A 13,965-nucleotide genomic window follows, 5' to 3' on the forward strand; every position below is an offset into this window, starting at 1 on the left:
AATTTAACCTTAACATACAATTGGAGGGGAGAAAGAATGAAGTCGCCTTTCATATGAAAAATAAGGGCTATTCAGAAACATGGAGGAGATAGAGTGAAAGGAAGGAGGGAAGAAAGAAGGGAGTGAAGGGGAGAAGGAGGGAAGGGGAGAGAGGGTAGAAAGGAGAGAGGAACAAAGAGAGAGAAAGGAAGAGACGGAGAGAACACAACTTTGAAGGTGTATGAAAAGGAGAAAGTACTGAGCATAAAATTGCACTTTTGTATGCCTTTGTCAGGAGTATACAGTAGTCAATGAGAAGGATTTCACTACAGGAGGCAAATTGCTTGTGGATTCTGAAAATTACACAGTACTTATAAAACATTGAACATATCCCTGGTTACAAGTTCTTAAGTATGCAATTTGGTACTTCTTGGGGAAAGTTTTGCATTACATAAATTTGTGTTTCAGAGACTTCTTCCATTCTGGGTAAAACTGAATAGCTGAGTAGGAGGTGACATAGCTTTTATATCAATCATTATGCAAACCTGCCTTTGGCTTTGCCTCAGGTTTAAAATATTCTCGAGTCTGTAAAAATTATTATAGTTAGAGAAGTAATATTTACCTAAATCAGTGCTCTTCTTAAGTCAACCTGCATTCTCCATTAATGACATGCTTTCTATGAAAGTCAAAGAAAGCAAATTGGGTGGCTGATTATTAAAAATGAAAAATGTTCTGTATATTTCTATAATTCCAGAGCTATAAGAATCCTAGACCTACTAAGGTACAGAACTTGAGGCAACTCTTCTAAGAACCTACACTGAGTTAGTGACAAAAACGGGATTAGACACCAGGTCATATTGCTCCTATGTCATAGCATTATACAAAAATTGTCTATAAAACTGCAAAGACAAGGACACCTTCAACTGCTTTCAAGCAGCATACATTCTCTCCCTCATAGTTCCCTACCTTGGTATGTCATCCTTGCCACCCACTTCTAGATCCCATTATGCCCTGATTAAATATTCGTCTCTTTTGTGAAACCTGACTTACGTTACTCTCCAGCCCACACTGATCACAGACTTATACCTCTGGCTTTCAACACAACTTTCAAGCTTTAATTTTATATGTGTGTTTATGCCCTTAATCATATATTACTTTGAAATTATTCTTGATTATTTCATGGGGCTAATTTTTTCCCTTTAACTTAATTGTAAGCTTTTTAAAAAACAGAAGCCATGTTTCCTGCTTGCTTAATAACAACTCTAAATCCTTTCCCAACCACCCACATACAACCTTACTCAAAACAGACAATTGATATATCTTGTTATTATAACTAGAGTTTTAAGTGAATCATAGGCAAATACATTTTTTAAAATACAATTCTCTACTTTTTCAAAATCTATACAGTAACCCTGCATTACATTTTAAGTAGAAAAATATATGCCATTAAAAACAGAAAGGCCTACATTTTGTTTTCTTTAATGATTCCTTTTCCTTACAACTTCAGCTAGCACCATTATTCTAATGCTTTGAAAAAGCGACACTCCATTGGGAATTTTCACCCAATCCATGTACATGTATACAGACTGTCCTCAACCTTCAATTTTTCCACTTACAATTTTTTTAACACTACAGTGGTGCAAAAGCTACACACATTTGGTAGAAACTGTATTTCAAATTTTGAATTTTGACCTTTTCTTGAACTAGCAATTTGTGGTACTAGAACTCTCTTGCAATGCTGGACAATAGCCATGAGCCTCAGCTCACAGTAGGTCATACATTATGAGGATAAAACAAAGATAATTTAGAGTGTAACATATTGCCAACTTCTTTTAAATAGCATGGTATTGCTTTTGATAGACCATCATGTCTACAAAATGACAGTTTGTGTGTGTACATGTGATGATTCAAATTTTATTACAAAATAGACTTTGTGATAGATGATTTTGACCATTTGTAGACTGATACAGAGCACATTTAAGTAGCATATTTAAGGTACATTAGGCCGAGCTATGGTATTTAGTATGTTATGTGTGTATTAAGTACCTTTTCAACTTATAATATTTCAACTTATGATGACTTTATTAGGATATAACCCAATCAGAAGTGAAGGAGAATTTTCACTATACTGCCCATGATCTGTTAGGCTTTCTTCAACCTCTGTCTTAAATCTATCCCTTCAAAATGTTAATTTAATCGCCCAACAAATATTTATTGATTACTGGTAAGTTCTAGGTCTTGGGGATACATTGGAAGTGAAACAGATAAGGTAACCCAATGAGTCTTAGTGGGAGATATACAGAACAAACAGGTAAACAAATTAATAAATATGAAATTTCCAAAGGAGCAAGAAAAAACATAGATTCAGAATTAGAGTCTGAGAACCAGAAGAAATTTGAGTGGATTTCAAATCTCTTTATTTTATATTTCTCTTTTAAAGGGTCAAAGAAAATGTTACTACACAATCAAGCCTAGATTTGTATGAAGGCATTGGATCTCAAAAAAGTACTTTTTTGCTTGCACATAATCCTGTTGCTCATACACTTGGTGGCTCATCATTTCCAATGAAACATAGCTTAAATATTAATTTAAAAGCAATATTTCCTAGATGTGTATTAGATTCTAGGCAGAGAGTAGTGAAAATGTCATCCAAACCATTAAAAATGGCAAATGCAACTTGTGCTAAAAAGGCAGATTCTTGATGGAAGTTTATCTATTTTACTAACACTTTCAGACAACCAGTTTTTGAGTTTGTTGATTCTTTTTTGCCACTATTAATAGTGTTCTATTATCTATTATACATTTATTCTTTTTAAAATTTTATTTGTTCTTTTTAGATATGCATGACAGTAGAGTGTATTTTGACATATTTATACAAACATGGAGTACATCTTATTCTAATTAGGATCCCAATCTCGTGGGTGTGCATGATGTGGATATTCATTGTGGTGTATTCATATATGAACATAGGAAAATTGTGTCAGATTCATTCTTTTCCAGTTTTTTGAGTTGACTCTGTTGTACTTTTCAAACATCTGAATTTGACTATTAATGCAAATTTCATTCTTAAAACCCTAAATTAGAGGAAACAATTTTAAGAATATAATTTTATGTGCCAGTTTAGCTTCCTTCACAATCTCACATGTAGTATTTTCATTGTTATTCATTTACAGATATTTTAGTTTCTATTATGTATTCTTTGAATCATAAATTATGTAGAATTTTTTTGTCTTATATTACTATATGGATGGGGTTGATTGCCATGTTTAATTGATGTCTAAATTTATCATATAGTTATCAGCAAATGTGTACTATGTAGACATTTCTTTCTTTGTGATCTCTATATACATGGTTGAAACTGTGTTACATGAATGCATGTCCTCTAAATGATAGGTGCAGATAGGTTTTCCAGATGAACCTCGTTAGCTGTGTTTTCATATCCTTATTTGTGGCTTGTCAATAAAATCTATCAATTTCTGGAGAGGGTCCTATGCTAAAATCTCCCAGAATAATTATAGATTTGTCTATTTTCCTTTGTGTTTCTCTTTTCTGAGCTTATATTACTATAACAGTCTATTACATTTTCCTATATCTTGATTTTTCTCATATGACTTCTTGATTTCTTAAAGTACAAATTTGAGAACGTTGTTCTTCTGCACAGAATTCATCAATGGTGTGTTATTTGCCAGTATTCCACTCATACTTCTGTGTTATTTTCATGTTTAGGTTTGATTCTATATCTCCACCCTTATTTTCCCAATGTTACTCCTCATGAAATTTCTGCATGATTTACTCTTCTCACACCAATCTCATCTCTCACTCCATGTTATTCTTACATGTAGGAATGCCCCCCTATTCTCCTTCATTTATCTAATTTCTAACTATTGCTTAAGGACATTTTTCTACCAAACCTTTCTATTTATCCTAACCTGTACTTATCACTCCCTTCTTAGTCTCCCAGAGAACTAAAGGTCTAAACTAGTCTAGTTTAATCTTAACTAGACTAGTATCTTTAAGGAAGAACCTCAATTTTATTTATTTTAGGTATAGCACATAGGAGGAATGTAATCTGTTTATGTTGTTTTATAGTTGTTTTGGTACTATACTGTAAATGGAGAAGTTGACATTGATCTGCAAACTAAGTGGAAACTAAGACCAAATATAGAGTAATGTCAAAGACAAGGCATGGTAGCTTAGTTGAGTCTAGGCATGAAAACCCAGTTAATCTTATTTTTAGTGGATAAAATTTCTCTTATTATTGGTGTATTAATTTTAGGTCAATGAAATGAAAGCTTTTGCCACTCTTATAAAAGAGACTGAAAAGAATAGCAAGACAATTCCAGCTGCTAAGCCATACGTGAAACATAGGCTGTAGATATTATATTTCCTATTTATAATTCCTGACTATATTTGATCTGGGTCCAAACCAAGAATAAAATGATAAGAAAGGATAGTTAGTTACCCTTCTTTTTATTAAAAATACCAAATAAATTTAGGTACAATTTCCAAAAATTTAGTTGCTGGTTCAATTTGTTTCATGACAGTTTATTACATACTCCTGTACACATGGGAATTTTTCTGTAGCATGATCACTAATCAATGTCTTTTTAAGATATGCTATTATTTGTAAATTGCAGGAAGAGTATCTCACTACTCTTTTCTCATAGTTTTATTTGGAGGATCTCAACTATATAGCACAGAATCTTATCTAATAAAAAGACCATAATGTGGGCTATGCCATTATTGTCAATATCTTATTATCTGAGAGAGTCATTTCCCAGAAAATCTTACTTTCACCTTTTTAAAAGATGTTAACTGATGTAAATATGGTTTTAAGATATTTTATACTATCACCTCTTTTTACTGAATCCTAGAAAATTAGGTCTGTAATTCAACTTGGACGCTAATCGGGTCATTTTTGTCTATGTATTCCAAGAGATGATTGATTTGGGGGAAAGGTTACTTATTCTCTGTTCCATATTTCCATGCGGAAGCCCTTCCCTAAAGTAATTCAACTTACCTTTTTCCTAATCAAAGGAGTGCATTAACTCATTGCTGAGCCTGAGAGAATAAACTAAGTGAATATGTTTATATTCTTTCTCACAGCACTGGGATCTACAGTTAAGCTAAGAAAATGCATTTTCAGGTTACCTATGTATTATAAGGCAAATGGTATGCCCCTGCACAGTGAGATCTGAGATTCTCCAGCTGAGTTGTTGACATCATAATTCATGCTCTTAACCATTATATGCACTGCTTGTAAACTCAGACTTTATCTGAAGTAAATCTGTCCAAGGTAATGAAGATGTTTAACATTAAAATTGCAATTTTAAAAGGCTTTTTTTGGACTCTAAAGGTAATTTTTAAAAATCACTATATTCATCCAAATTAATATAATGGAAATTTTTGCTTCTGAACAACATAGAATGATAGAAACCAGATTTACCCTACTCCTCAAATAATAACAACAAAAATTTAAATACAAAAAAAAATGAAACAAATGTTTTTTAACACAGCATCTATCAAGCAAGGAAGGACAGTGATCCTAGAGGGAAGGGAAAACAAATCAACTATGATTACCTCAGATTCTTTCCTTCAGTTTCCAGACTGCTGTCCAGGTGGAGTAATCTTAACATATTTGAGGTAAAAGAAATGGAACTGAAAGTCAAGGGATAACAAGGTGAAGAGGTCACAGGACAAAATACCACAGAGAAGAGAGCAACCTAATCTCAAAACACGTGTGATTAGCAAAAACTCCACTATGGTAGCTGGTTTAGAACTAATAAGCATATATGAATATGGAAACCACCTGAGACCAGGAGGAAAATACCATCCAAAATAATTAGAGGAGAATGACCTGTAATAGCATCTATTCTCATAGACTCAGTAATAGTGTCTATTCTCATCAGTACTAGTGTCTATTCTCATCAGTTTTACTAGTAAAACAATTCATATGGCAGTGGCTGAAATATTCAGGAGGATCTTGTTAAGTAAAGGGAAATAACTGTAGCCTGATCACTGTTCTGGTCTTGCCTAACAAATCATAAAAGACTCAAAAGTCAACTTGATCCCAAGAAATTGAACAGCACCCCAAGAAAAAGCTCAAGAATATTTACATGAATGCAAAAATATCCAACAGCCAATAAAAGTAAAAGCCAAATGTCTGAAAATCCAAGCATGAGCAGACATGTAAAGAAAGAAGAACACATACCTGTGGTGAGGTAAATAGTTAATCAAAACTGACACAGACTGACACAGATGTTAGAATTAACAGATAAAACATTTAACAGTTGTTGTAACTGTACTCAATAACCCCCCAAAATTATAAAGACTCATACAGAACATCTGGAGATGAAAACTAAAATAACTCAGATGAAAAATGTACTTAAAGTGATTGACAATAAATTAGGCATTGCAGACAACAAGATTATGTTATGAAGACATAACAATAGGAATCGTCCAAAATTAAACACATAAAGAAAAAAGTACAATAAAATTAAGAGTATCCATAAACTGAGACCCCTTTGCATGACCTAATATGGGTGTAATTAGACTCTTTGAAGGAGAAGGTGACAAAAATATATTTGAAAAAAAAGTGATCAACAATTTCCCCAGGTCTAAAAAAATGATAACCTTAAGAATCTGATGAAAAATCATGTCTGAGAAATACGAAGAAACTTATACCAAGTCACGTTACAATCAAATTGCTCTAAACTGAGGATAAACATAAAATTTAAAAGCAGTACTAGTCAGAAATTTGTAGCACTGTGTGTCTATGTTAAAGAACTAAAAATGTCTCAATTCATCTTCCACATTAAAAAAAGATGTAAAAAGAAAAGTAAATCAAAGAAAAAGTAAGCAGAAAATGGAAGTAAATTTTAAAAGTGGATTTCATAAAATAAGAAACACAAAAACAATAAAATCCAAAGGCAGTTTCTTTCAGAGTTTTAATTACATTTATAAACCTCTAGTCAGATAGATGAAGAAGAAAGTAAAAGAAGACACAATTTTCCAATATCAAGAATGAGAAAGGTGGTATCACTACATGTTCTAATAATATTAAAATGATAAGTAAATATTATGAACAAATTTATGCTTTTAAATTCAACAACTTAGTGGAAATTGATACATTCCTTGAAAGCCATAAACTATCAAAGTTCGGTCAAGAAGAAAAATACAACATGAATAGCCCTATTGTACTATAGGTACAATTTTTATTTGAAAATCTTTTCACAAAGAAATATCAAGGCCAAGATGGTTTCATTGATAAACATTTACATAAGAAATAGTATAACTTCTACAGTTTTCCAGAACATTGAACAAGAGAGATATTTAACTTTCATTTGATGAAGTCAACATTATCCTAATCACAAAAATAGATGAAAAGAACACAAAGTAGGAATACTAAAGACCAATTTATACCATGAATATAAATGAAAAACAAATGACAAATAAATTGTAGTATACTGGATCCAACAACATATAAAAATATAATAGGTCATGATCAAATGGAATCTGTGTCATGAGTGAATAGTTGGTACATCATTAAAACAATCAATGTAGGACTGGGGTTGTAGCTCAGTGGTAGAGGGCTTGCCTAGCACATGTGAGGTGCTGGGTTTGATCCTCAGCACCACATAAAAATAAATGAATAAAGGTATTGTGTCCATCTATAAAAAATAGCTTAAATCAATGTAATTCCCCATAGTAATGAACTAAAAATGACAAACTCCATGATCATTTTAATACACACGAAAACTGACAAAAATCTAGCATGCATCCATGATAAATTAAAAATCTCACAGCAAAATGGGAATAGGGGAAACCTTTTTCAAATTGATAAAGGGGGCAATACAAGACCTACAATCAACATCATGCTTAATAGTGAAAAACTGAGAGTTCTCCCCCATGATCAGAAATAAGACAAGAAGTGACCAAATAGGATGCCCCTAAATTGTACTCCACAGCAACAAATATTTCACAGGCGACTGAGTCAGAAGTGCCTTGTGAGAGCTTTGGATTTCAGATAGGAGGTTGAAAAAAAGAAAAAAAAAAACTGGTAGAACCCAAGAAATAGAAAGGGAGTTTGGAGAGAGCAGACATATGACCAGGTAGCAGGCTTTCTGGCTGTGGTCCTAACCCCTTGTGGTCCCCCTTGAATTATTGACTAAAGCCCTGTTTGACTCTGTTTCTGATACCATAACTGTCCACCAAGGGACCAAGGACAAATGATGCCCACTTGTTCTGATGACAAACCTGCCAACCTTATTCCCAGCTGTGGACTCTAAAATGGCCCTGTAATTCAGCTCTAGCCCTTCTCATCTATGGCTTATTTTCCTGGGTAGTCTTGTTGACCTAGTTTCCATGGCACATCTTGAAGTGGCCCTGTACCTTTGCTCCAGCTCCTCTCTGATAACGTTTGAGAGTAGTCCCAAGGACCTGGAGGAAAACATGTTCATATATACCCTCAAAGGTAAGACATCTACCTTTAGTCTCATCACAGATCCTGAAATGATGGTATAACTCAGCTTCAATAACAAGGTTGCAGTTTGAGAGCAGTGCCATCTGCCCATGGATCCAGAGACATACGTGTTGATCCATGCTCCCCAAGGCAAGCCTGCTGCCCTCAGTCTTGGCTTGAGACACTGAAAAAGCTATGTGACTCAGTGCTAGGACCTCTGTGCCACAGTCAAGGGCCAGGAGTACCTGTCAAGGTCCAGGGCAGTGAGTGATCATGCAGGAAACCTTCCAGAGAACCACAGGAAATCACGCCCATCACATATGTGATTATAGGGCTTTTACCTGTGGAATATAAAGGAAACTGTCATTTAAGCATCAGTCCTGCTGATGAAAGTCCTTTCGGCAGTCCAGTCTATCTAGGGACCAGACAGGATTGAGGCTGCCCTGGGAGCATTCCTTATCTTTGAGCTCTGCCAGTGCATCCGGCACTTGGATGACATGGAGAACGAGATCAAAGACCTGCTGCAAACTTTCGAGGAGAAGTGTGGCAGGGCTTTCCTACATACTGTCTGCTTTTACTGAAGAGGGTGGCCTCCTGCCCTCCAAAGCCACCTTCTTGAGCTTTCTTTTGTTAATACTTTTTTCCTTCCTGATACTTTTTTTCTTTTAGGTATTTGGCCAGTGGACTGTGGTATTATACACACATTATATAGGAAAGGAGAAGATGCACATACATGCCAGATTAAAATCATTCATTTTTTATGTCCCATTTTTATTTATGAAGAGGATATATATTATAAAGATTTTTTAATCAAAAAAGAAGTATATAATACATCCCCCAACGTATGTGTGCCTTTGTTTGTGCCTGCTTTTCCCTTTTTGCTCTCCTAACTTCCTGCATTAAATTATTAAATAAATAAAGCAATGGGTTATATCTTTTTTTTTATTGTAAACAAATGGGATACATGTTGTTTCTCTGTCTGTACATGGAGTAAAGGCATACCATTTGTGTAATCATAAATTTACATAGGGTAATGTTGTTTGATTCATTCTGCCATTTTTTCCCTTCCCCCCTCACCTCCCACCCCGCCCCTCCATCTATACAGTCCTTCCTTCCTCCATTCCTGCCCCCCTCCCTAAACCCAACTCCAACCCCAACACTAACCCTTCCCACCCCCCATTATGTGTCATCATCTGCTTACTAGCGATATCATTCTTCCTTTGGTTTTTTCAGATTGGCTTATCTCACTTAGCATGATATTCTCCAGTTTCATCCATTTGCCTGCAAATGCCATAACTTTATCATTCTTTATGGCTGAGTAATATTCCATTGTATATATATACCACTTTTTCTTTATCCATTCATCAATTGAAGGACATCTAGGTTGGTTCCACAATCTGGCTATGGTGAATTGAGCAGCTATGAACATTGATGTGGCTGTATCTCTGTAATATGCTGATTTTAAGACCTTTGTGTATAGGCCAAGGAGTGGGATAGCTGGGTCAAATGGTGGTTCCATTCCAAGTTTTCTAAGGAATCTCCACACTGCTTTCCAGAGTGGCTGCACTAATTTGCAGCCCCACCAGCAATGTAAGAGTGTACCTTTTTCCCCACATCCTCGCCAACACCTGTTGTTGCTTGCATTCTTGATAATCGCCATTCTAATTGGGGTGAGATGGAATCTTAGGGTGGTTTTGATTTGCATTTCTCTTATTACTAGAGATGTTGAACATTTTTCCATATGTTTGTTGATTGCTTGTAGATCTTCTTCTGTGAAGTGTCTATTCATTTCTTTAGAGCATTTGTCAATTGGATTATTTGCATTCTTGGTGTAGAGTTTTTTGAGTTCTTTATAGATTCTGGAGATTAATGCTCTATCTGAAGTATGATTGGCAAAGATTTTCTCCCACTCTGTAGGCTCTTTCTTCGCATTGCTGACAGTTTCCTTTGCTGAGAGAAAGCTTTTTAGTTTGAATCTATCCCAGTTATTAATTCTTGCTTTTATTTCTTGTGCTATGGGAGTCCTGTTGAGGAAGTCTGGTCCTAAGCCGACATGTTGAAGCTCTGGACCTACTTTTTCTTCTATAAGATGCAAGGTCTCTGGTCTGATTCTGAGATCCTTAATCCATTTTGAGTTTAGTTTCGTGCATGGTGAGAGATACGGGTTTAGTTTCATTCTGTTGCATATGGATTTCCAATTCTCCCAGCACCATTTGTTGAAGAGGCTATCTTTTCTCAATTGCATATTTTTGGCCCCTTTGTCTAGTATGAGAAATTGTATTTATTTGGGTTTGTGTCCATGTCCTCTATTCTGTACCATTGATCCACCTTTCTATTTTGGTACCAATACCATGCCGTTTTTGTTACTATTGCTTTGTAGTAGAGTTGAAGATCTGGTATTGCGATACCCCCTGCTTCACTCTTTCTGCCAAGGATTGCTTTAGCTATTCTGGGTTTTTTATTCTTCCAGATGAATTTCATAATTGCTTGCTCTATTTCTGTAAGGTACATCATTGGGATTTTAATTGGAATTGCATTGAATCTGTATAGCACTTTTGGTAGTATGGCCATTTTGACAATATTAATTCTTCCTATCCAAGAACATGGGAGATCTTTCCATCTTCTAAGGTTTTCTTGAATTTCTTTCTTTAGTGTTCTGTAGTTCTCATTGTAGAGGTCTTTCACCTCTTTTGTGAGATTGATTCCCAAATACTTTATTTTTTTCGAAGCTATTGTGAATGGGGTAGTTTTCCTAATTTCTCTTTCTGAAGATTCATCGCTTATATATAAAAATGCCTTAGATTTATATGCATTGATCTTATATCCCGCTACTTTACTGAATTCACTTATGAGATCTAAAAGTTTTCTGGTGGAATTTCCTGGTTCCTCTAAGTATATAATCATATCATCAGCAAATAGGGATAGTTTGAGTTCTTCTTTTCCTATTCGTATCCTTTTAATTTCTTTGGTCTGTCTAATTGCTCTGGCTAGAGTTTCAAGGACGATATTGAATAGAAGTGGTGAAAGAGGGCATCCCTGCCTTGTTCCAGTTTTTAGAGGGAATGCTTTCAGTTTTTCACCATTTAGAATGATATTAGCCATGGGCTTAGCGTAGATGGCCTTTACAATGTTAAGGAATGTTCCCACTATCCCTATTTTTTCTAGTGTTTTGAGCATGAAGGGGTGCTGTATTTTATCAAATGCTTTTTCTGCATCTATTGAAATAATCATGTGATTCTTGACTTTAAGTCTATTGATATGATGAATGACATTTATTGATTTCCTGATGTTGAACCAACCTTGCATCCCTGGGATGAAACCCAGTTGATCATGGTGCACTATCTTTTTAATATGTTTTTGTATGTGATTTGCTAAAATTTTGTTTAGAATTTTTGCGTCGATGTTCATTAAGGATATTGGTCTGAAATTTTCTTTCCTTGATGTGTCTCTGTCTGGTTTAGAAATCAGGGTAATATTGGCTTCATAGAATGAGTTTGGGAGAGTTCCCTCCTCTTCTATTTTCTGGAATACTTTGAGAAGTATTGGAATGAGCTCTTCTTTAAAAGTTTTGTAGAACTCGGCTGAGAACCCATCTGGTCCTGGACTTTTCTTTGTTGGAAGGCTTTTGATGACTTCTTCTATTTCATTACTTGAAATTGGTCTATTTAAATTGTGTATGTCCTCCTTGTTCAGTTTAGGCAATTCATATGTCTCTAGAAACCTGTTGATGTCTTTGAAATTTTCTATTTTGTTGGAGTATAGATTTTCAAAATAGCTTCTAATATGTTTTGTATTTCAGTCGTGTCTGTTGTGATATTTCCTTGTTCATTCCGAATTTTAGTGATTTGGGTTTTCTCTCGTCTTCTCTTTGTTAGTGTGGCTAAAGGTTTATCAATTTTGTTTATTTTTTCGAAGAACCAACTATTTATTTTGTCAATTTTTTGTATTGTTTCTTTCGTTTCAATTTCGTTGATTTCAGCTCTGAGTTTAACTATTTCCTGTCTTCTACTACTTTTGGTGTTGGTCTGTTCTTCTTTTTCTAGGACTTTGAGCTGTAGTGTTAGGTCATTTATTTTTTGAGTTTTACTTCTTTTATTAAATGCGCTCCATGAAATAAATATTCCTCTAAGTACTGCTTTCATAGTGTCCCAGAGATTTTGATATGATGTTTCTTTGTTCTCGTTTACCTCTAAGAATTTTTTAATTTCCTTCCTAATATCTTCTGTTATCCATTCATCATATAGTAGCATATTGTTTAATCTCCAGGTGTTGGAGTAGTTTCTGTTTTTTACTCTTTCATTAATTTGTAACTTCAATCCATTATGATCTGATAGAATACAAGGTAGTGTCTCTATCTTCTTGTATTTACTGACATTAGCTTTGTGGCATAATATATGGTCGATTTTAGAGAAGGATCCATGTGCTGCTGAGAAGAAAGTGTATTCGCTCTTGGTTGGATGGTATATTCTATAATGTCTGTTAAGTCTAAATTATTGATTGTGTTATTGAGATCTATGGTTTCTTTGTTCAATTTTTGTTTGGAAGATCTGTCCAGTGGTGAAAGAGGCGTGTTAAAATCACCTAGTATTATTGTGTTATGGTCTATTTGGTTTCTGAAATTGAGAAGGATTTGTTAACATACATGGATGAGCCACTGTTTGGGGCATAGATGTTTATGATTGTTATATCTTGCTGATGTATGCTTCCCTTAAGCAGTATGAAATGTCCTTCTTTATCCCTTCTGACTAACATTGGCTTGAAGTCCACATTATCTGAAATGAGGATGGATACTCCAGCTTTTTTGCTGAGTCCATGTGCATGGTATGTTTTTCCCCATCCTTTCACCTTTAGTCTATGGGTATCTCTTTCTATGAGGTGAGTCTCTTGCAGGCAACATATTGTTGGATCTTTCTTTTTAATCCAATCTGCCAGTCTATGTCTTTTGATTGATGAATTCAGGCCATTAACATTCAGGGTTATTATTGAGATATGATTTGTATTCCCAGTCATTTGGTTCATATTTAAAATTTTTGACACATCTTGGTTCCTCCTTTATTTGACAGTTCGTTTAGGATAATTCCTCCCTTTGCTGATTTGTTTCTTTGTTTTTTATCTCTTCCTCATGAAATATTTTGCTGAGAATGTTCTGTAATGCTGGCTTTCTTTTTGTAAATTCTTTTAGCTTTTGTTTATCATGGAATGATTTTATTTCATCTTCAAATTTGTAGGTAAGTTTTGCTGGGTATAAGATTCTTGGTTGGCATCCATTTTCTTTCAGAGCTTTAAAGATGTTGTTCCAGGCCCTTGTAGCTTTTAGGGTCTGGATTGAAAAATCTGCTGATATCCGTATTGGCTTCCCCCTGAATGTAATCTGGTTCTTTTCTCTCACAGCCTTTAAAATTCTGTCTTTATTTTGTATGTTAGGTATTTTCATTATGATGTGCCTTGGTGTGGGTCTGTTGTAATTTTGTGTATTTGGAGTCCTATAAGCCTCTTGGACTTGATTTTCCATTTCATTCTTCAGA

The sequence above is a fragment of the Sciurus carolinensis genome, chromosome X (genome assembly GCF_902686445.1).
Source record: "Sciurus carolinensis chromosome X, mSciCar1.2, whole genome shotgun sequence".
NCBI lineage: Eukaryota > Metazoa > Chordata > Mammalia > Rodentia > Sciuridae > Sciurus > Sciurus carolinensis.